At 40.5% G+C, this 25,578-nt stretch overlaps 1 protein-coding gene across 1 annotated transcript in view; it reads left to right on the top strand.

Annotated features, from left to right (window-relative positions):
- Nucleotides 1-25,578, top strand: part of PTN (pleiotrophin) — a 109,595-nt gene that overhangs the window by 14,337 nt on the left and 69,680 nt on the right. The gene's annotated exons all lie outside the window — the stretch shown is intronic.

Raw genomic sequence — 25,578 nt, 5'->3', positions numbered from 1 at the left:
TGCAGTCCATGGGGTCGCAAAGAGTCGAACACGACTGAGTGACTTCACTTTCACTTTTCACTTTCATGCATTGGAGAAGGAAATGGCAACCCACTCCAGTGTTCTTGCCTGGAGAACCCCAGGGACGGGGGAGCCTGGTGGGCTGCCATCTATGGGGTCACACAGAGTCGGACACGACTGAAGCGACTTAGCAGCAGCAGCAGCAGCAGCAGTACAGAGGTGAATATGACAGTGTCTTTAAAGCTTACAGTCTAGTTGGAGAGCAGGTCCATCAATGGCTAATGGGTGCAGGGTTAGTGCAGTGATCTAGATAAGCACTCTTGAAAGCCCATAAGAGAGATACCTGATTCATTTGGGAGTGGATTCATGGCAGGCTTCCAGGAGGAAGTGTCTCCGGACTTGTGTTTAAAGACTGAAAATGTGGGAGTTCCTGGTAGGGACAATAGTGTGAATCCTGACTTCATTTTTATATGGCAGTTATTTTAAATAGCTGTTTCTCCCCTACTTAACTATAGAGGTCTTAGCCCAATGCTTTGCATGATGTCAAATGTCTGTAAGAATGAATAAACGAATGGATTTCTGATGCCTTGACATTAGTGGGTACTTAGGAGGAATTCTTTCTGGAGACACTATGAAGGAAAACAGAAGCTATCTGATATTAGGATGGAAGTCTAGATGTTACGATGGGTGTGAAGGGGGAGTAAAAATGAGATGCTGATCAATTTGAAAGAATTCCAGTCCCACTGATGGAAGAAACCTACAGAAAGAGCTGATATAGGAGAGGAGGTGGAGTGTCTTGGACTTGAAGGAATTGTGGAAAGATGGATTATCCTCAGAATGGGGCATGAGCTGGATCTAGGCTTCTCAGGGGTCTGACCTTCATGGCCATCTTCACCATCTCGGAGGCCATTTCATGAGAAGGAGCCTCAGGCTTGCAGCACTTGGGCAGTGGAGACCAGGCTCCCCGCTGAACTCAAATTCCCAGGCTCAGTACGGTACCTTCCTCCCCAGGAGACTTTGCAACATGCTTCTGCCAGAATGAGGCAAGGTCATGTTAACAGTTTTATTTGCTGGGGAATACATGTTATTCCTTTGCTGTATCTCGTAAGGTTTCCTGGGATGCATTGGCTTTCAGGAGAACTCTGTAATCAGGTCTAGGTATTCCACATGCACGTGGAATGGTCTGAAGCCACATCTTCCAAAAGAGATCAGTTGGCCTGTGAGTTGGCTTCTATAATTTGAGTTTATGTTTTAGATGTGCACTGATCACCACACTGAGATGCCCACATTTCCCTTGAAACTGCTGATTTTGCTTTGCTCGAAGGAATGATGATCTGCCAGCCGTGTACAGAGTCATTTCTTCTCCACCCAGTGGAAAAAGTAGTTATTCATGAAACACAACACCAGAGTGACTGTGGATGCCAGATTGTTATGGCTCAGTGAATATTGATTAAAATATGTGGAGAAACCCAAGTGCTGAGCCCTCAAAAGGAGAACGTGTCTTATGGTCAACGCTCTGCGGGGAAGGAAGGCTCCCCTCCCTCTCTGGTATTTTCTTTCTCCAGCTCCAAGATCCTCCTTCAGAGTGAGGGCAGAGTGGAGGTAAATGGATCATTTTCATTTTCTTGCCTTAAAAATTATTCTTCCATCGTTGCCAAGAGCAAAGCAAGCTCAGGAAGTCAAAATTGTCTGGTTTCCAATCCCTAATTCATGTGAGAGTCAGAAGAGGCAGGAAATGGCCTGGGGACAGAGATTAGCCAGTTTTCTAAGAAAACCATTGTGCCTAGGATACATTATATGTTTTTATTGTTACAAATTAGGACTTAGTCTCCAGCTTCTGTTCACAGTAATTGGGAACCTGTGAGAGTGAAATCTTACGACTTTTATGAAGGTTTTACCTCTTCTGTTTCCTTTGACAAATAGGTAAGCTTCTGCCAGGGGGAGCCTACTGTAATACAATTAAGAATCTTTTATCTGCAGATTCTCCAGTTGATATTAAAATTTGCTTCTCTATAATGAAGCTAGCAACTAACTTCCATGTAATATTTCTCCATTCACGAATTGCTTTCATATATTTTTTCTCTTTCTGTCCTCAGAGCAATCATAGGTGATCAGTTTTAATAACTTCACGCCTTATACAGATGAGGAAAAGAAAACTTAGAGAGTGGAGACTTGACCAAGGGTTCTCCAAGGAGGTGCCTCATCTACCTCATAGGATAGTTTGAGGAGTTTTCATAGTCTGTAAAAGTATTTTGTGGAAAAAAAATACAAAGAAAAGTCAGCATTCTATTCTTTCCTGTGTATAGATTGTGCTTTAAAACATTGGCTTGCAGTATTCTAGAGCAGTTTCTTAAAGAACAGTTCACCTGCATTTGGATCTCCTGGGGTTGCATCCTCCACCTCTGCAGTCAGAAATTTTAGGTGAGGGCTTGGGAAAATTAATTTTAAACCAGGCCATTTCATATGAAGCAAAGTTTGAGAAACTCTGCGTGTGTGTGTGTGTGTGTGTGTGTATAAAAATTTCACCTTACAGTTGTTGAGAATAGGGTCTATTATGGTGCTAGCTGTCTTCCAGAAATTATTGGAAATAGATTCTAGGTTTTAGACCAGTCTTTAAGACTGGTTAACTTTGTTTCTGAGTTAAGTAATTTGAATCTTGCAGGCTTCCACTTTCTTAATTGTAAAACAAGAAGCCTAAAATAAAAAGATCTCTGAGATGCCTGAAGCACTTTGAGTCAGCGGCTGTCTTCTTGCCAAATGTTGGTCTCCCGAGTCTTTTCTCTCTCCTCATGAAACACCCTTCTGAATGTGCTTCAGTCAGTGGTTCTTAATATGTGGTTCCTGATCTGCAGCATCCGTTTCACTTGGGAACTCGTAAGAGAGGCAAATTCTCAGGTACCACCCCAAACCTGTTAAATTAGAAACACTCAAATGGGGGTCAACAATCTGTGTTTTAATCATCCCTTTGGTGATTCTAACACATGATGAGCTTTGAAAACCGCGGACTTAACGCATTTCTGATCCTGGCTAATAAATGCGAATATGTAAAATGTTCAATTACATCTTGTTTTCTTTGACCTGTGCAGCAGCCAAAAGTCTACAGTTCTCTATTGCTCAAAGAAGGGCAATAAGGAAAATATGATCTCTGTGTTTTTAATTGATGACTTCTGAGAGTAAAGAATCTGATTTTGCATGGTTCTAAAGTAGCTTCTCTTATACATAGAGTTAGAGGTTATATGAAAGTTTGGCAGAGAATTAATATTTTCAATTATGGGCGGTTTTTGTCTTGCATGGTTCCAATGTGCATGAAGTTTGGTTACTACAGTTTAATTAGCACCAGGTCCCTGACAACATGGGTCAAATTTTAGTATATAAGTAATTGCATAAAGTACAAATTAAACTGCTAACTTCTCAGTCCCCAAATAGAAAGAAAAAGAAAGTGAAGTCGCTTAGTCGTGTCTGACTCTTTGAGATCCCATGGACTGTAGCCTGCCAGGCTCCTGTGTCCATGGGATTTTCCAGGCAAGAATACTGGAGTGGGTTGCCATTCCCTTCTCCAGGGGATCCTCCTGACCCAGGGATCGAACCTGGGTCTCCCACAGTGCAGGCAGACTCTTTACTGTCTGAGCCACCAGGAAATCCCTCAGTCTACAAATCACTCCATAAATAACAGATTTGCTTTATAATCAGTGAGCAGTCACCTCATTTCTTCCATCCCTTGCCCATCAGTGGTCCCTCTGCATCAGTAATTCATTTTATGCACAGACAGTGAAGTCTGGAGTATTGTTGCCTCCTTGTCTCCCAATGACATTTTTCAGAAACAGACAATTTAAAGAAGAAATTGGCCAACAGAGATGAATTGCAGGCGAGAAGTGAGAAGTGATTTAACACTGGAAGTGAAATTCAAATGAAACATAAATGGAGTTAGAGAAGAAATATCTATCTGTAGGTGGGTACGTTGACACTGCTGCCAGTTGAGAAGCTCTGCGTTCGCAGCCAAAGACACTTAGTGGAGACAAGCTTGTCGATATAAATGAGGAAGACAGACAAAACAAAGGATGAAGATGTCCCGAAGGAACTGATGCTGGCAAGAAACCCACTTTAGTGGAATTCTCAAGTATATTTTAAGATATTGAAAGCATGAAGAATAAAACTCTGGAGGCCAGTCCAAACCTAGAGAGCCATGACAATTGGCCAAGGCATCGAAAGATGCTCACAATGTATTGTAATTTACACAGTGAGAAGACAGCAAGCTGTTCAAAGTAGTCATGATAAATATTTTTCCAAAAAAAGAAACACTTTAAATCTCAATATTTCTAATGTTGTAAGTTACCATATACTAAGTATGAGCTTCCCTATATTTTTAAAATTTCCTATGCATTTACAGGGGCTTCCCAGGAGGTGCAGTGGTGAAGAATCTGCCTGCCAAAGCAGGAAACGCAGGAGACAGGGGTTCAATCCCTAGGTTGGGAAGATTCTCTGCAGTAGGAGATGGCAACCCACTCCAATATTCTTGCCTGGAGAATCCCATGGACAGAGGAGCCTGATGGACTTCAGTCCATGGGCTCACAAAGAATTGGACACGACTGAGCAAGGATGCATGATGTACAGTACATTTACATCTGATACTAAGAGTTTTTAATGATTTTGCAAAAGCTTTTGAAGCTCAAGGAGCAATCATAACTGTTCCTAATTATTATTAAGGTTGCTTTCCATGATTTCAGTTTACATGACCATTTTTATCATTTCACATTTCTGTGTAAAGCAGTGGCTGTGTATATCTGTCTATATATAACTATATGAGATTACATGTTTTGTATTTTTAAAAGAGTATAGATGAAAACATCCACCCATTTAATCACTCATCAGATATTTATAGGATGCCCATATACTGTACTGTACAGCGACACAAGGGTGAAAAGGTAAAAGGTACCTACTTATATTCTTGATAAATGATGAACCAAATAAATAGACACGATTTCAGTTAGTGGTAAGTTCTAAGGAAAATAATAAAGAGCAATTAGATGGAGAATGATTGTGTTTATTGAAGGAATGGGGGATAGTTTAGGGAGGAGGGTATCAGGAAAGACCTATTGGGTTTCTACTAAATTATTTTCTGAACAGTGATAAAAACACCTGCCAAATCTTATCAACTACCATTTCAGTTACTAAGTCTAAACTTCTTATCCTGTAACTTGTAATACAATATATTTTTGAAAATTAGCTATTAAATACTTTCCGTTGTTTTGTTTCTAAGTCGTGTCCAACTCTTGGCGACCCCATGGGCTGTAGCCTGCCAGGCTCCCCTGTCCATAGAATTTTCCAGGCAAGAATACTGGAGTGAGTTGCCATTTCCTTCTCCAGGGGATTTTCTCAACCCAGGGATCAAAACCTGTGTCTCCTGCATGGGCAGGTGGATTTTTTTTACCACTGAGAATGCTAGGATGCTTTTTCCTCTCCTAATTCAAAGATAAGGATAGATAGGGATAAAATGGGGCTTCCCAGGTGGCTCAGTGGTAAAAAATCTGCCTGCCAATGCAGGAGCACGGTATGAAACATACTGTTTTACTTAGCCTAGTCATGTATGGTCTGTTTTAAATAAAGCAAAACCTTAATAATGAACCATAATAATGAATTTATGAATAGAACCTTAACTCAAGACTGAAGCATTAGACAATATCTTATTTTTATTGATTATACGTATTTAATCTGGAACCATATGTGTGAATCCCAAGGGCTGAGGGTGTATTTCAACTGAGAAATGAATATTAAATAGGGTTTGGACAAGGAGAGGAAAACACATGCTGACATTCATTAAAAATGTTGCTGAAACTTTAGTACATAGCTTGCAAAAATCATATTGTTATAGAGAAATTATAAATCCACATGTAAAATACTTTTATTATCTGTCATTTAAGAACTTGACATCAATGATAAGCACTATTAATGACAAGAGAAATATTGTCATTATCACATATGACTTTTGTCTTTAACCATGGATATAAACAAAGACATTAGCTTATTTTTTTAGGTGGTGAAATATGAAACTGTGCCTATATATACATATATATATAGTCATTTCATTCCTATTCATATATTCATAATGTGTACATATATACATACGTAGATGTATATAGAGAGAATTGTTTAAAAATTGTTAAAGCCAAGCAGAAATTCTAATCATATTTGGTTTAAAGGATTGTCTTCTTGCAAAGCAAGCATTTCTTTGATTCTTGGTCAACTGTGAGCAGGTCGAAGGCTGCCCCGAGGCTAACTTGATAAGTGGTGTTAACCTGAGGGGCCCAGGGTGGTGGAGGCGGGTTGCTTTGCTTATTTTGCCACGTGTGGTGTTATTCAGCACCACTTGGAGCATGCACACAGGACTGGCAATAGCAGGGGAGGCCTAGTAGCTGTCGGGTCACTTCCTTAACTGTCCATTAGCTTGGATGCTCGGAATGGGACACAGTGCACACTTTTCAATACTCCTTACAGAGTCACAGCACATATAGCTCACCTCAGAGCTGACTGGACGTCTGGGGAAAATCAGGCCAGAAGGTCTAACACAGAGGGCTCCCCCAAGCCCAGCTTGCTCTGCGAGATGAATAACCATCACGCCCAGACCTCTGAAGAGGAATAACAGGGTCTCCTGTGGGGCAGGTGGACAGTGAGCTGCAGGACCAGAGAGGCCCGAGCACTGGTTTATGGAAGCCTACTGCTGTTAGGAACGAAATTCAATTGCAAAGCTAACATCAGAAAATCAAGAGAAAACGGATGATGCAGACTTTTACAATGTTCCATTTCTCTGTTTCACGTCCAGCATCATATCTTTTTCTACAGTATTTCTGATACATGTCATAATTCTCTTTCCCTACCTGAACACCTTCCAGAAGATTTTTTCCCTTTCTTTATCTCTCCCAGCCATAGCTTTAAGTTGTAGATGGAGTAAAAGTACTCATAATCTTATAAATAAGTATGTATTAATTAACACCAGGGCCAGGTATTAAACGCTAAGAGGAAAACAACAGAATAGAATAGTTAGAAAATATAGTTCACATTTTAAACTTGACACTAAAATGGTCTGCTTTAAGAAAGATTCTAGACCCCACATATGGGTTTTATTTTTTCTATCAGGTGAGTGAGGAGCCAGGGTGAGCATGGGGGAGGGGCTGTGTGTGCATGTGTGGGTGAATTGTGATGAAAGAGGGATAGGAAAAGAAATAATAGACTATTTTATTCTTCCATGGCATAAAATAATAAGAATTAATAAAAAATAAACTGGAGGATGCTCAATGGTTGTCATTTAGGTATGAATGTATGTTTGTGTTTTCCAAGCACATACTGACCATACATATAGTATGATGGGAATTTCAGAGCTAGAAAGGAGGGATTTGTTTTCTGCCTCTTAGAATGTTGGAGGAACTCATCTACGTAGATTCTTAGTTAGTAGAGTATGTATCCAGGGGTGTATCAAGGAGGGCAGTGCTATTGAGTATGGACTGAAACAGACCCAGGCCCTCTTAACATTCCTTCTGACCCTTTGATGTCACTTAAACTCTACCTTCAACATAGAAAAATACAGTGTTAGTGAGTCCTGGCAAAGCTGCGTGATGCTGGAGGCTGGGCAGCAGACACTGCCCACAAGACAACCCAGAGCCTGCGCCCAGCCTCCAAGCCCTGAAGTCTTGGCAGTTTGTCCTTCTCCTTGTCTGGGCAGGTTTGAATACTCTTTGTGGATACCCAGAAACAGTCTGAGATCTTGGTCAGATTCTGATAAAATGGAAGACAAAACCCTACGGGGAGAAATCCTGAGTTTTCCATTTCAGTGACTACAGAGGAAGCTGAACAGCCAAAAAAAGAACTGTGAGCTGTGTGCGGAGAGCGGCTGTCTCAGTAAAATGACAGAGAGACAGTTTCAGTCCCTGGGAGTGCTTTGCTTCAATGTCAAGTTTTAAGGAAATACTGAAAAGCAGAAATCTCAGGTTATGGGTATTCAGGTCATGCCCGCTATGGAGACTTAAGCTTCTGGAGAGGAAATGGAAGGGGGAAAAAGCTAACCTTTGCAACTGTTTGTTTTAGTCAGTAAGTTGTGTGTGACTCTTTTGTGACACTGGACTGTAGACTGCCAGGTCCTCTGACCATGGGATTTTCCAGGCAAGAATACTGGAGTGGGTTGCCATTTCCTTCTCCAAGGGATCTTCCCAATCCAGGGTTTGAACCTGTGTGTCCTGCAGTGCAGGTAAATTCTTTACCACTGAGCCACCTGGGAAGCCCAAACTTTGCAATAGATAATGATTTTTGCGCTGGGAACTCTGATAAATCCTTTATTTAAATGACATTTAATCCTTACAGTAATTCTCTACAGAATGGAAACTAATGAACCCCATTTTATGGATGAGAACATTGAGGCTGAGACTTAAGTAAATCGCACAAGGTCTTTGGGTTTGTAGGGCTTCCCATGTGGCTCAGTGGTAAAGAATCCGCCTGTCAATGCAGGAGACACAGTTTTGATCCCTGGATTTGGAAGTTCCCCTGGAGAAGGAAATGGCAACCCACTCCAATATTCTTGCCTGGGAAATCCCATGGACACAGGAACCTGGCAGGCTACAGTCCATGGGCTTGCAAAGAGTTAGACATTACTGAGCAACCAAGCAGGCACGAGCACTTTGGGTTAGTAGGTGAGATCTGAAAGCAAGTGTGTGTGTTACTCCAGAACTCAAGTTGTCAGCAGTTATGCAATATCACATAATTTAACTATTAGTGGGGTGGATGGACAGATAGGTAAGTAGATAGCTGTGTAGATAGGTAGGCGGATTAGAAGCTTCGCCCTTTAGTAAGGTAAAAAAGGGAGAGACAATGACACTAGTCTCTAAAATGCCAGAGAACAAAGAATCTTGGGTGCTGATGGAAGGAAAGTTAATTCTATGTATTGAGTGCTACGCTTACTGCTTTCAAATACCTTATTTCACTTAAAGGGTTATTATCCTATTTTGCAAATAAGGAAACCATGGTCTTAGAAAGGATAAGTAGATATCTGAAAGTCCTCAGCTAGTGATTAGCAAGGCTAGATTTGAACTCTGGTTGTCTGACTCCAAAATCCACACTGTTTATGACCTCACAGAGAATGAACAAATGCCCTAAAAGATAAAAGAGGACCAACACTCTGCTCAGAGATGCCTGTGGCCGCTGTTCATTCATGTATTCATTCATTCGTAGCACACAGATTTGTGAGTCAGAGCTCTGAAATGGAACACAAAGTTAAATGAAACTTAAGAGACTACCACTCTGTGGTACATATACACAATGGAGTATTACTCAGCCATTAAAAAGAATACATTTGAATCAGTTCTAATGAGGTGGATGAAACTGGAGCCGATTTTACAGAGTGAAATAAGCCAGAAAGAAAAACACCAATACAGTATACTAACGCATATATATGGAATTTTGAAAGATGGTAACGATAACCCTGTATGCAAGACAGCAAAAGAGACACAGATGTATAGAACAGTCTTTTGGACTCTATGGGAGAGGGAGGGGGGGGATGATTTGGGAGAATGGCATTGAAACATGTATAATATCATATAAGAAATGAATCGCCAGTCCAGGTTTGATGCAGGATACAGGATGCTTGGGGCTGGTGCACTGGGATGACCCAGACGGATGGTATGGGGAGGGAAGTGGGAGGGGGGTTCAGGATTGGGAACACGTGTACACCCGTGGCAGATTCATGTTGATGTATGGCAAAACCAATACAATATTGTAAAGTAATTAGCCTCTAATTAAAATAAATTTAAATTAAAGAAAAGAGACTACCACTTGCTGTCTTAAAATTATGTATGATGAGCCCACAATATATAAAATAAAAAATATAGAGAATATATAAAAGGTAATATTTAATGTGGAGCCATGTGTGATAAAACACTTTATAAAAGGATTTGTTTGAAGTCTCTGGAATGGCTTGGATTACTATCAAGGTCAGCATGAGAATGACAAGATGCTGATGTTCTTGGACCATTGCAAACCTTCATCTCCAGTGGGCTCTCTGCCACTAGATTGCTTCTTGTGAAGAAAGGTTTCAAGTCTATTTAATCCAGGAATTCTTTTTTTTATTTTATTTTTAAACTTTACATAATTGTATTAGTTTTGCCAAATATCAAAATGAATCCGCCACAGGTATACATGTGTTCCCCATCCTGAACCCTCCTCCCTCCTCCCTCCCCATACCATCCCTCTGGGTCGTCCCAGTGATCCAAGCTCACCATCTACTTCTTGAGCTCCAACTGTACTTATGTCAGCCCTTATTCACAGATCTTATGTTACTCAGTGTCTGTTGATGCATTTCCTTCCTGCAAAGACGATAGGGGACTCTGCTTAGTTTTTTTTTTTTTTTTTTAATATAACACAATACCCTGCAAGGCATCACTGCTTATGTATCAATTGTTTTACATATAATTATTTTACTATATTTAATTAAGGTGTTCTCTTAGTAAGGCCCTATAAAATCCAATGACAGACAGAATAGAGGCCCATGGTTATCTGTTATTGCATTTGGTGATGTGAGACTGGAACATTTTGGAGTTTCTGGGATGGTGGAAAGGAAGTCAGTGAAGTTTCAAGGCCTAGAGGGTTTCCCAAAGTTGAGATTCCTTCATATGTGGTCAGGAGTTTTGGGTCCCAGGGGTTGCCCCACTGGGGACCTCTGCAATTCTTCTCATATTTTTACCTACATTCTCACGCCCACTGCTCAGTTAGAAAGTTTAAAGAAGAAATTATGATGCCAGAGGTGCTTGTATGTTTATCAAGTTATTGATCTTCAAACTTACATGATATTCTCCATAACCACATGGGAAGAAATCTAAAAATCACATTCTGACCTCTGAGTTGAACACAGGCTGGGATGACAAAAGCATGTTAGATCCAGAGATCAGGACCAGGAGGAAGAGGCCTGGAGCCTGTGTCCGCTTTCCCAGCCCTCTGGTCTCTCCCCACTCACCCAGGGCCTCTTTTCATCAAGCCTGCCATCCTAAGTGATGGATTCACTAACACAGTCTCAGAAAGGCTCTTAGGTAACTGATGTGATTTCTGATTAAGATTGCTATGCATGCGTGGAAATAAGAAAGAGAGACGCGGAGACAGAGAGAGAGAGACCACCAACCTGAGAGGAAGCCCATGTCCAACAGAGAGGCGGGCTTGGTGACAGACAAAGCAGTTAATTGTGAGCAGTTCCACCAAGGGGCCTGGGAAACTCGCGCCCAGAGGGGCGGCTGTGACCCATTTGGCACAGGCAGTGCTGGCCTTGCATATTTCAACATCCTCCATGGTCGAACACCTGGGTTACCTCATGAGTGCAAGCCCTGTTCTTAGAGATTTATGACGTTTACCAAATCTGGCAGCTGGCTCATTTGTAGGAAAGGTGATGCTTTGGGAAGCCACTCTGAGACCCCACGCCCTCCCTGGGGGGCCTTTAGCACCTCTGCTTATTGTTCTTGCTGAAATGCCCGTCAGTTTCTACAGCATGGAAAGTGCTTTCCACTCTGTTTTGGGCCCTCTCGATCCTTTGGTATCTGCCATTGGTCATTTTTGAAATCAGGCCCCTCTTGTTTGAAAGACAGGAGGCCTCTCTTATTAGTGTGAGGTGACCTTGGCCTGTTGTTTTAAAGTTTTCTGCCATTGGGTCACTTGGCGTGTAATTATGGAAAATGCTTCACTCTGAATTTCTCAGGAATGTGACTTGTTTGTCGTCCCAAGGATATCTTATGTTATTTGAGTTCCCTTACTAGGAAGGAGGCCCTCGAGATGGAAATTCCAGGGGTGGGCTTGAGAGCAGAGGGTCAGCACTTTGCTCCCGGGGTGCACAGTGAGTGAGTGGGGAGCCTGAGACGTGGGCCCAGGCAGCTTTGACGTGTTAATTTCTGCTGGGTCTCCGGTGATGTGATGCTGCTGGTCAGAGGACTATGCTTTCAGAACAAGGTACTTTAGACATGAAGAGAGAATCTCAGAATCGGTTTCCTTTAGAGCAAGAAGGATCTTGAGAGATGATCCTTTTGAGAGCTTTACTGACTGCATTCAGTAGAGCCTTAGAGCCTGAAGAGGTGGCTTAGGGTGGATGCTCAGGGTGGGCAAGGGGAGGTCCCCCATCTGGGTATAAGATACAATAAGAGAAACTTATTTTCATGTTTTATGTAATTGAGTTTTATACATGGCCTTATTTGATAAGAGGTTTTTGTTACTCAAAACGAAAGTGAAACTAAACTACCATTCTAGTCCACCATTTTCTTTTTAATATGCAAATACAGAAACAAAGCCAGAGACAGGATCACACAGCAGCGTAACTGAGTCTTGCTGGCGTAACATCATCTACCTCTCTCCTTTCACACTGTACAGTTTAGCTGCCCATTTGTGTGGGACTCTTGTCGCAGCTCCAAACCCACTCTTCCACACACTACCCAGTGGTGCTGGAGTCGGGACCCTGCAGACACATTTCTGTTTTTCTAGCTGGCTCTGGGTTAGGCTCTCAGGTTTCCCAGGTGGTGCTAGTGGTAAAGAACCTGCTGCCAATGCAGAGACATAAGAAACGCGGGTTCGATCCCTGGGTTGGGAAGATCCCCTGGAGGAGGGCACAGCAACCCACTCCAGTATTCTTGTCTGGAAAATCCCATGGACAGAGGAGCCTGGTGGGCTACAGTTCATAGGGTCACACAGAGTCGGACACAACTGAAGTGACTTACCATGCACACATGCACGCAATGGTTAGTAAAGGGAAATTTAGAGTAACTCAGGGGTTTAAGTACCTGGGTTTTATCTGAGTCCAGCTAGATCTCTCCTTTTCAAATTTCAGGAACTCTACCTCCCAATGTCCTGACTTTCACACTAGAGACCTGGTGAAGTTGTGACTTCAACATAGTTTATCATTCTGTAACGCACACCACTAAATGTTGCGTTAGATTTTCAGTAATGTCAGCTCAGGAGTTACAAGACATAAGAGATTCTCTTATCTCTTAAGGGTTGCCACTTCTCTTCTGTGATTTGTGATAAGAACTTAGACTTGAGCTTGTCCCTTCTTTCTCTAATCACTGCAGAGTAATCAGAAGAATCCAGCCCACGCCATAGTTATCCTAGCTGCTGCAGTGGTCAAGGACATCAGCCATCTGGGCTCTCAAGGCACGTTCTTCAGTAGGCACTTTATCACAGTCAACCACAGGTGTTCATTTGATTAATTGGGATGCCGTTGCATTGCATAATTACTAGCATCCTATTTTCCATTAGCATGGAGCCCATCACTGTGTTCAGACCTAAGGACACAACCAAACCAGTTCCTAAATGCCGTCTATGAGGTTCTGATTCCTGATCTCACGCCTGCTGTCGATTTCTGGCTCAATCAGGACTGGCCACAAGATAAACCAACACACCAATTATTTTAACAGAGAGAATGAGTATATATATTGGTTAACTATGTATAAAGTTATTAGCTAGATAACTGAATGAAACACTGAGGAATCATCAAGTATCCCAAAGCAGCATATGGGTTTGGGCCCAAGAGAACATAAAAATAGGCAGAATGTAGACAGACTTCAAGAATATATAATTTTCCTTGACTTCTAAGCCTATCAAATCTTCTGAGACAGAGTCTGTATTCTTACAGCACTTTTTACTTCTACAATGCCAGCTTTGCATTCTGCTATTAATATCTCTACATGTGTCTTCTGTTCACAGTGAATTCCTCAATGGTGACTCTCATCTCTGCTGTATGCCCTAAAACATAGAACAAAGTAGGTCAGTAAATACAGAAAAGAATAATGAGTCATGATACTGCTGAACCTGCTGTAATTAACAGAGGACCCAGTGCAAACCCTATTCTAGAGTGCAGGCTTGTCTTGGGATACTATCTTTAGGGTATCATGCAGCCTTCTGAAAATTCTGGGTTTGTGGCATAGCTTAACATTCTCCTTAAATGACTCTAAAACAGATACTTTCTTCTGCCTTCCTAGTGTGATTTCTCAGCGGGTAAATTAAAGAGGCTGAATAATAAATGTACGTCTCTACCAGTCCAGTAAGACTGTGTGTGTTGAACATCCAGTGCTGAAAAGAGGTTATGTTCCAAGAGGATATGAGTTTTCATTGGGTTCCTAAGTGCATTAAATAAAGCTTCTCAATCCAACAAATAGGAGAGCTATAATACACTAGATTTCAATCTTTTAGAGATAGATGGATAGATAGAGGTAAGATTTATACTGGTCTTATGAATTTTCAGAATAGTTACTCATGTATGAATTGAAATACAAAATCTTAGTAAGAATTTATTTCATCCTTTGTCAGTTATGGAAGGATGGGCTGAGAGCAGAATTTGACAAGGGAAAGCGTGAGTTTAAGTCAACTGTTTTTTTAGTTGCAAACAACAAAATCTCCTCTGTGTAGTTTAAGCAGTGAGATATTGATTATGGGACAGAGATACTTCCCAGAGTTATTGAGAAAGCTGAAGAAATGGATTCTAGGTTGAACTTCTGGGAGTGACTCTTCAAAACCCACCCCAGAGCTGGGTCACTATAGGAGTTGCTGCCTTTGCCACAAAACAGCTCTAAGATGGGCTGGGAAATATAATTCTCTTTAAAAAATTATTCAGTTTTCTTACTCTTTCTGCTTTTTGCTTTTCACTTGTTGCAGCTTTGGAAGGGGGTTGGGGTGGGTGTTGAACAAGACAATATGTGATAGAAACTGGGAGGTAGACAGGTCAAATAACCCTGAAGAAGTCTCTTTGGAGACCTGGGTGGGAGTGAGCATAACCAAGAGGACTCCTGGCTTCCGCAGGATGGGTGAGAGATGGACAACCAAAAGGGAGAAAGAGAGTTATTAAAATACCTAGTAGCACTTGGTAACAATATCCTAGTATAAATAACATAGACCATAGCACAAAATTATTTTAGCATTTTTATTATGTTCAATCTTTGATTTTTCATTAGATCCTCAGAACAACCTTGTGAGGTAGGTAAAAATAAAGTAAATCAGTTTTAGTATTAACTAATTCCTTTACTCCATAATTTATGTTTTACACATTTGTTTTATAGTAAGAGTATGACTCTATTTAAAATTCAATATTTTAACATTTTTATTAAAAAGACAAATAGAATTTTCTAGCTCTCCACCTTTTTTGTCTGCCCTGGACCAGAGGTTAACAATCTCCCCTGTGTTAATAGCCCCATATTTTTCATTAAATATGGAGGAGGGATAGGGGAGTAGTTTAAAACATAAATAACAACAATCTTTCAAAAGGTAGGTATGTAAACTGAATTTGAAAGTTGAGACACAGAATGTGGCTCAGAAACTGTAGGGATCACAGCTAAGCATCAGGCAAAGAAAGCGAACGAACCACCCCGACAAGATGTCAAGCCAGGCAAAGTTTATCTTCAAGCATCTTCCATTTCTCATTTCAGTAGACCTCCCACCCTGTGGTTCCCTGTCTCATTTACCCTAATCTCTCTCATTGGTAGAAAAGCAAGTAAAACCGTCCTAAGTAACGTGTGCTGCAGAGACTCCTCAAAGAGAAACGAATGGATTCACGTGGCTGCTTCGTTGCTGTACACCCTACTTTATATTCATTTTCCACTGGAGAATGATTGCCACTGTATAATTTTAAAATTGGCTTTGAAAACTACTGGCACCAAAAGTAGACAATAATTAATATCCTGTCCTTCACACTGGAAAACATCACACTTCCCCCATGTTGGCAGTGTCTGGTAGTTTTAATGGATTACTTAGAGCTTCAGAATTGCCACCTATACTTTACAATCAGGTCTTTCTACCTATGCATAAAGCGACTAATGGATTATATAAAGCCATTTCCTCAGGCATCCCAGCCACCCAGTTTCACAGAGAAACTCTATCCAGCTCTCCCTCTATACTCTGCTTTAGGAGTCATTTCAATGTCTATTTTGGATCCCATCCTCCTCTTATTTTATCTTTCAGTCCCAACTTCATCGGGCCATCTGAACTGATAGGATAGATCATCCTCTTAGGTCTAGAGATAACAATTTCCATTTGAGCCTCTTAGTTGGCAAAATATCAATCTCAGACAATTCAGGGTAACCCAGTAAATTTGGAGTTAGTTGATTCAAACCTTATTCTGCCCTAGTATTCACAATTCCTAGAATAGTGTCTTAAGTTCCATGGAACTTGGGGAGTGTCCTCGAGAGAGATGGCAAGATGGAGTTTGGGGCATCTTATCCATGGTCATTCTGTTTTCTGCAAAGATTTTAATCCTCTCCTGTGTTAGGATATGGGCTTCAATGGCACTAGTGGTAAAGAACCTGCCTGCCAATGCAGGAGATGTAAGAGGCATGGGTTTGATACCTGGGTGGGGAAGATCCCCTGGAGGAGGGTATGGCAACCCACTCCAGTATTCTTGCCTGGAGAATGTTATGGACACAGGAGTTTAGCAGGCTACAGACTATGGAGTTGCAAAGAGTCGGACATGACTGAATGACTTAGCGTGCATGTTTTAGAATATAGACTGTGATGATGATTAGATCACTCCAGTGAAGTCCCTATTATGATATCTTCAACAAAAATTTGCCTTACCAAACTCTGAACTCCAAACTCACCAGCATTTTGGCATAACTGACCATGGAAAGGAAGGCAGGCAGATAGCTAAGCTTTCTAAGGGTTTTAATAGGTTTTAGTTAGTTGATTTGAGAATCTAATCACCACTGGTAGCATGTAGGACTGTGTAAAAGTGTGCATGTATTTTTATGAAATAATGATGTGAAATAGAAGAATTAGTTCTGTGCTGTTCTTTTCCCCGACTGGTAAATCAAGTTTCCCTATATCCCTTCTTCCTTTAAGTAGCTAGACAAAACCATAATGCAGCCCTCAAGAGAGAATGCCTAGAGCAGATCATAGGAAAAAGAGCACAAAATTTATGACTTTTGAGTGGTGATCAATTTGGAGGCCTCCAAAGCCAAGGGGGACTCAGGGCATAAAATTATAACAACAAATGATGAATTGGTTCAGTAAAAGATGGTTCTTCCTTCCCCCCAGACTAAAGATTTTCCAGTCGGTAAGAAAAGCAAGTTAGAAGGAGTAGGATTGCTAAGATCTATGTATGTCCCTCAGTAGGGATCTTGTAATGCTTTCCTTTGGGGAAAAGAGGGCAGAAAACATAATCCTAGACAGTTTAGAGGTTCCATGAGCAGCTGAAGCTGTTTCTCACTTATGAAGAACACAGCAGATCTTACATATATACATATATTAAGTATATATACATTGTATATTGTGTGTACATATTCAAATAAGAGAAACTTAATCAGGATGGGACATGATAGAAAGACCATTGGCTTAGGTTTCCTAAAATATGGGTTCTGGCTTCAGTTCCACTGTGGTCATGTTTTGATTGTATGACTTTGAACAAGACATTTCATTTAATTTATCTTAGCCTCTTACCTCTGAAAACTAAAAGGAGGAAGACCAGATGGCCTCAGTAATATGTTCCATCTCTGGATAACTATGATTTTGACAACTTATGCCTGTATGTTTAGTCTGAGTTCTTAAACAGGCAAGAATGAATTTTAATGTTGGTCTGGTCAGAAAGAAAAATTAGAAAAAATGGATTGTTCAGAAAGAAAAATCAGTATGAATAAGTCAGCTCTCCATCCAGTTAGAAGCATTCTTTAAAAATATTCAAGTAGCCTACCCATCCATACCATCTTCCCTGGTGGCTAAGATAGTAAAGAATTTGCCTGCAATGCAGGAGACTTGGGTTTGATCCCTGGGTCAGGAAAATCCCATGGAGAAGGGAATGGTTACCTACACCAGTATTCTTGCCTGTAGCCCGCCAGGCTCCTCTATCCATGGGGTCACAGAGTCGGATACAACTGAGAGACTTTCACTTCACTTCAAACATTCATATACTTATGTAATGATTTATTCTAATAGACATGTACTGAATGATTTCCGGGTACCAGGTTTGAGAATTTCCAGGTACCTTTCCTGTCCTGCCCTTAAAAGGAGCTTACATTGTCAGGAATTAAATTGTTCTCAGATGCTATACTTCAGTGGATCCAGCAGGAGGCAGTATCAGTGACTTGGGACAAGAATAAGAAAGAACTTTCATGAGCTGGGCTTTCTTGATAGCTCAGTTGGAAAAGAATCCAACTGCAATGCAGGAGACCCTGGTTCAATCCACTGAAGAAGTATTCCACTCCAGTATTCTTGGACTTCCCTTGTGGATCAGCTGGTCAAAAAACCCACCCTCAGTGCAGGAGACCTGGGTTCGATCCCTGGGTTGGGAAGATCCCCTGGAGAAGGGAAAGGCTACCCACTCCAATATTCTGGCCTGGAGAATTCCATGGACTGTATAGTCCATGGGGTTGCAAAGAATCAGACACAACTGAGCGACTTTCACTTCATGAAAGCATCCACCAAATGCCCAGAGTTTAACACTCATATTCTAAGTAAGTGGCATGTCCACCACTGACAGCTGGTGAATTTTAGTTTTCCTCTGAGTATTGATTATTTGTGGCATGTGTGGAAAATTAGTGTCATAGACCAAATGGTGCAAGTGTACACCAATCCAGTTATTTTCATATGACTCTGAAGCCTTGAAAACTGAAGTGATTGTGCAAGATTGCGTGTTCCCAAGTGGCAAAGCCAGAACAAAAGGTGTAGATCCCTGTTCCTTTAACGATGTGATTTTTCTTTCCTTATTTAGCTCTGCTGCTTGAGCAATGGCTTTTTATCATGGTATCCTAACACAAATCTGATCTTTCTAAAACAAAAGTCAGCTTTTATTTTGAAGATGAATTTAGACATCTGAACATCTTGGGAGTTGTCATATTTAGCGATGCAAAGTAAAGTCAAGTAGATCCTAGCAAGGAGGTAAATAAATTCAGAGAACATTTCCAAAGCTGCTAGAAGATGAAAACTCAGCTATTTTTGTTATCCTTGGTCCAGATTTTTCTGTTTCTATAAAAAAAATTGTGAGTTAAGCTGTATAACCATTGGTTTTGGCATTTTTTCAAAGGTTTTCTTTCATTTTGCAGAAGACCTCATTTATTCCAAGTTCTCCCAGCTCCCAGGAGGTTGGAAACCCAGCCAGGGCATCTGATTTATATAATTAGCCTTTCGTGAGTATGGATGGCCTCTCACTCCAGCATGAAGTGAGGTGAATTTGAGGAAAAACACTCTTCCTTTATCCTCCTGCTCACCCTCCCTCCCACTCTAGTTCTCATTTGTAACCCGATTTACCAGGGAAAGCAATGATTCTACAATCCAGTGTGATCTCAGCCTGTCAGAGCTTTCAGCCAGAAAGACTTAGAGGCCATCAATTTCATAATAATGGGTGTATAATGACGGTCCCTTTGGTATTGCTCTCACCCAAATCCCCATTTAGAGACGGCGACTGGAAGGACAAAGGCTAGTGTTTCAGGAAGGGCAGATTTAGGGTAGATCAGCCATGGAAATCAGCATTGGCTCACATGTCCAGGACCTAATGAGAATCTGGCAGAGGCCCAAAAAGGAGCTGAATCCTCTCTGCCTCTGCATTCTAGTCCCCATTTCAGGGCTTTTCATGAGAATCTGTAGGATTGTAAGGGAGGAGGTGAGGGAGCCACGCAGGCAGGCAGTCATGACAGGATCATTAGCTGCAGGTTATTCTGTGTCCTGCTTAGAACTCTGATAGTAGAGTCCCTGATGGCTTCTTCCATCAGGGATTCTTCCACACTCATCTCCAGTCCCACTTTGGGTGAGATGCTCAAGGGCTTTGCCCTTGATGGTGGTAATACACACTTGAAATTCACGAGATTTCCACTTGATGACTTGAGCTCATGTGAATTTGCCAATTTTCCTATCGGCCTCATCTGTATTTTTGTCCAGTCGTAACACATGACCTCCTTCAAGCATATTCTTATGTTCAAAACCTAAGTGCTAGGAAATGTTGATGGTCAGAAGAGTATCACTGACAGATGGAAAACTAGGAAACATGCAACAATTATTTAGAACTAATGCCAAATTTTCTGGCAAAATAGTTTTAGACTTTATTTGAAAGTAACTGAACTATGTCAGCAAGCAGGTGACTCCGTTGCTGTGAATGCAGTTCTTACCAAGATATAGGGGTGCAAGTGATGTCCCACTGGTGGAAGAGGAATGGAGCACAGAAACGTATTCTTGGTCTTTTTTTTTTTTTTAACCCAGATGCGTGTGTTTTTGCCTTGGATTCACATAAAATGAAAACTTTTTCTTTGAAGTGTTAATCTCAGAGATGGCATGCATATGGAAAAAAAAACCAAAGTTTTTACATGGATGATTAATAAATTATTAAATGTTTACATCTTGTGAGGGGGAGGAGGAAATATGGTGAATGCTGCAGAATTATTGAACTCTATCTAGCCTTGAGATTGATCTGAATTTAATGTTGATATTTCTTCACACCTAACATTCTTAGGTTGAGAGGAACTACTCTCTGTTTTCTGGCCTCTATGCTGTAATCAGGTTGATCGACTGAGAGGCCATTGGCCAGTCTGAGTGAGGCCACTTTCTTAGATTGCGGACGTCAGATTGCTGAACCAAGACCGCTGAAATAAAGATCAACTCTATGTGTAATGGAGGATATGTCTGCTATCACTTGCTGGCACATAAAAGCATTTCCTCTGGATGAGTGTAGATTTTAAGTTCTTAGTTTTTAACTCTGAGAGCAAGTGTCTCACTTGCTGTATGTCCTGGATCCCAGAGGTTCCATCAAGATGTTTAAAGAAATAAAAGTCCCAGAGGCTTGGGCCTTCTCCCTTTTGTTCTTTTTTAGCTGTGTTCTTGTTTAAGAAGGTGTGGCACAAGTGAGAGGCATTCATTTTTGAGACAGTTGGCCCCTTACAGATAACTCGACTTGGAAAACATGCAGTGTGGCTCTTTAGCGCCTAGGTTTTCATTTTCATGAACTCACTACTTGCCCCCGACACCAGCCCCTTATTCCTCTCCATTTCTTTCCTGGCACTTCTTCTCTTTCACCCTCTCTGCTTCTTGGCTTGCTTTTCAGCCAATAGGGCTTTCTTCTTCATCTCCTGCTTATTGATGAATGAGTTTCATTCATCTTTCTCTCCTTTTTGGGGGGTAGGGCAGCAAAGGGGAGTGGGCTGGTCTATGAATAGCTATAGACTTTTCCTGCTCCCATTTTTCCACTTGACTATTCAGATCCATGGAGACAGAAAATGGAGGGGAGCAGCAGGGTGGGAGGCACCGGGGTCAGAGGTCAAGAGTGGCCACCTTTTGAATGAAAGCTCGTGATTTCCACTGGGGATAACATATTGTCACCCAAAGTAACTGTGCAAGTACTTGGCTGTCAGAGGCCTCAAAGCAAAGGGAGAGAGGTGAAAGAAGGGGGGTAAAGATCAGAGAAAAGGGGAGGAATGCAAACCCTGGGGTCAGTTAACATGATTTGCAGTGTTTTTGAAGAACACGTTTGGTGACTCCATGTGGGAGTCATTATGCTTTGTATCTGTCTCTGTATCTTCTTAAGGGGTGGACCTGGAATATATTGCACAGCCTGTACACAGATTACAGCCTTCCTACCTTGTAGACAACTTTATTTAAAACCATTTAATTATGTGGCAAACTATTGTGCAACATCAAAGCTTTAGGTGGGTGAGGGGTGATACTACATGTTAAATTTATTGTCATTTCCTAGAAACTTTGTAAGACTAGCGTTCAAAAGGTCTTTTATGGCCCTACTGGGCATTTCATATGCACTTAAGTTTATCTCTTTTAGGAGCTTAGTGATTGTCACTTGGATAAACTATAAAAAATTCTATAGATGTAGTTCAGTGAGTGGTATTTGCTTGGTCTTTCACTCATACATGCTATTTTAACACCCTCCCAATAAAAATGTGATGAGGAACAGATTAATAGCAGGATGAAATTGTAATTTTCCCACTAAATTTTTAAGAGCTGGAACTCCATTCTGTTCATCTTTAGGCCCATAGCACTAACCTCAACATTATTTAGTAATTGTATATGGAAATAATGAATGTTAAACAAAGGGAATCTAAGAACTTTTTGTCATTTTAAGTACTTTCTACATGATCAGATATTACTTAAGTATAAACTGCTGTGTAATATCAAAGCTTTTTTTTGGGATGAGGGGTAATGCTACATGTTAAATTTATTGTCACTTAAGTAATATTGTAACACTTAAGTAATATATGATCATGTAAAAAGATGATGTAAAAATCATGTAAAGATGACAAAAATTCTTAAATTCTCTTTGGTAACATTCATTATTTCCATACACAATTACTTGGTTTATATCAAATGATCCTACTACAAATTGAGAGTCATCCTAAGAGAAGTTTTCATGTGATTGGGCTTTAGTTTTACCTGGGAAAATGTTTTCATTCTAATAATACAATAATAATCAGATGGAATTCTCAAAATATAACCATTCAACCTAAGTCTACAATAAAATAAAAAGATGTTCCATAAAACAGCCATTGAAAAATCTGGTAGCTCATCAGAATCACTTGGGAAACTTAAAAATTCTTCCTGGGCTTCATAATTGATGACTCTGATATACGACTTGTTTTGTAAACTATTGTCATAGCACAGGGAAAGTAAAGGAATAAGTCTTGCAATCAAACTCTTCAAGTCTGAAGCACTTAGTAGAATTCAGAGCCATATACAACAAAATTCCATTATAACAACAACCAAAAAATACAAAGAGAGTGTTACGAAACAAAGCTATTTCCATGTCTCATGCAGCTGGCCCATAGAAACAGTGCCTTATTGATATGATTACAATAAATACTATACAATGAATAAACACGAACATCAAGTGCTTTCTCTTTGAGGCCATATAAGTAATAGCTATTGTTTTATGAAGAAACTAAATTGTATACAGTTTACATTGAAAGCAGGGAGAGCAGAGCAGAACTGATACACTTTTTGAGTTATTTTGAGATATTTATGCAACTGTGTCCTACCATTAAATAGCACATGCTATATATTCCAACCACCTACCAAGAAAATAAAATGAATAATTCAATGGAAATGGAAATGGCTTAAAATTATAAAAGCACCAAGTTAAGTGTATGTTGGAGTCCTCTGTTGCATTCTTCCTAACAAAATTTCATATCAATGACAGTGACCACAATATTGAATACCTTGTGAAATTCCTTATCTGGAGATCATACCCAGAGGTGATGTGAGGGGGAGGGTGCTAACGATCCAGGAAAACTTCCTGTGATATTCGGCATTGTTGGTGGTAAATAAAACTTGTTTGCATCCATTTTTGATTCCCACTCTTCTTTCTGGCTCAGATGGTAAAGAATCTGCCTGCAGTGCAGTAGACACAAGAAACATGAGTTCAGTCCCTAGGTCGGGAAGATCCTCTGGAGATTCTTGCCTGGAGAATCCCATGGACAGAGGAGCCTGGTGGGCAACAGTCCATGGGGTCGCAGAGTCAAACACGACTGGGTGACTAACAGTTCCATACTTTCATGTTGCTTTATGTAGTCTACTCTGAATTTTTTTCACTGAATTTCATCTGATGGCTAGAAAGTTTTGTTTTCATCTTAGAAGCAATAACATTCTTCCTATGTGTTAAATATCATGACTACACAACAACATTCCAGCTATTTGGTAACTAAGGGTCAGGAGACCTGTTACATCGCCTCTGCTTTGTTTCTTACTGTCTGTGTTAACTCCTTTTTTAAGACTTTATTTTTAATTGGATGATAATTGCTTTATAGCATTGCGTTGGCCTCTGCCATACATCAGCATGAATAAGCCATAGGGACACATATGTCCCCTCCCTCTTGAACCTCCCTTCTGCTTCCCACCTCCTCCCACCCCTCTAGGTTGTCCCAGAGCACCAGGTTTGAGCTCCCTGCGTCATGCAGGAAACTCCCGCTGGCTATCTGTTTCACGTATGGTAAACGGGATATATGGTATGTTTCAGTGCTACCTCTCTCAACTCATCCCTGCCTCTCCTTCCCCCCGCTGTGTCCGTCAGTCCTCTATGTCTGTCTCTTCATTGCTACCTTGCAAATAGATTGATCAGTACCATCTTTCTAGATTCCATATGGAAGTGAAAGTGAAAGTGAAGTCGCTCAGTCGTGTCCGACTCTTTTCGACCCCGTGGACTGTAGCCTACCAGGCTCCTCTGTCCATGGGATTTTCCAGGCAATAGTACTGGAGTGGATTGCCATATAAATACATCAATATACAGTATTTGTTTTTCTCTTTCTGACTTATTTCACTCTGTATAATAGGCTCTAGGTTCATCTACCTTAATAGAACTGGGTCATATGTGTTCCTTTCTTTAACAGCTGAGTAATATTCCATTGTATATATGTACCACAACGTATTTATCCACGTGTCAGCTTCTTCATGACATTTAGCTTCTCTGAGGACTAGGCTTCACTTCTGGAGGATGGGGATAATACAGATGCCCCCTTTGCTTCACAAAATTGTTGGGATCAGATAAGAAATCTGCACAATATTCTTTGTAAATCATAAATTAATGAAAACATGTAGGGATCGTTTAGGCTTTACTTTCTTTCTTTACTATGCTGACCTCTATTAAAAATTTTTTTTAAAATTCTTTAATGCAGGATCTTAGTTTCCCAACCAGGGATTGAACTGCACTCCCTGCAGTGGAAGCATGGCATCTTAATTGCTGGACCAACAGGGGAGTCCCTATATTGACTTCTCTTAAAATCTCTGTATAATTTTTATTTTGCACAGAAATGACTTTTATAATTTTATTTCTAAAAAGAGTGCCTTTTAAGATGTGTTATGTGAAAACCCAGGAAATTAAAAAAAAATAATAAATTACCAGAACTTTTTTTTTTTTCAGAACTTTTAAAGAACCTATATTAACACTGTGATTCTTAGCCTGGATTTTTGACTATCAAGAGTCAAGTGTTTTGGGTTACCTCTGCTTTGTTAGGTCTTGATCTTCAAATGCTAAGGTATAACTTTAAATGATGATACTAACTAAAAAAACCATGCCGAGTTCAAAGAAAAAGAAAATAGCTTTCACGTTCGCCTGGTTTAATCTGAATTCCTGGAATTCTGCTTATTCTGCACCTGTCAAGTGAGATCACTGGTCCTTTTCGTGAGAATCCAGCATTTAAACGCCTGTTACACGTGGTGTTCTGCATGGAGTAGGCATGTTGTACATTTCTGTTGATTTTATATACATAATTCTCAGCCACTCTTGGCATCCTTCAGAGAAACTCAGGACCCTTCTATTCAGATAGAATTGATCAATATGTTCACACTTTCTCTCCCTTTTTAAACAGCCAGTCCAGTTGTTATGTGAGGATAACATGATGATTATCTTTCTGTTTTCTTTCCCATGACTGTCTTTAACTACAGCAGTGCTTTACTTTCACATGTCAACTCTTATTTCCCAAACTGCCTTGGTTCATTTCTCTCTCTGACACATTTTGTACATCTTTAGGATATTGTTTAGGAAACTCTAGTTGTATAAGGATGTTGATTGCAGAAACAACATTTTTAGTGTATCCATTACAACACCTTTTATATTTTCTCTCTCTAGAACCTCAGCCTGCTGCCTCCTTTGCAGTTATCCAAAAT

Source organism: Bos indicus, chromosome 4 (assembly GCF_029378745.1).
Source record: "Bos indicus isolate NIAB-ARS_2022 breed Sahiwal x Tharparkar chromosome 4, NIAB-ARS_B.indTharparkar_mat_pri_1.0, whole genome shotgun sequence".
Taxonomy (NCBI): domain Eukaryota; kingdom Metazoa; phylum Chordata; class Mammalia; order Artiodactyla; family Bovidae; genus Bos; species Bos indicus.
This window is presented reverse-complemented; position numbering and strand designations above follow the sequence as displayed.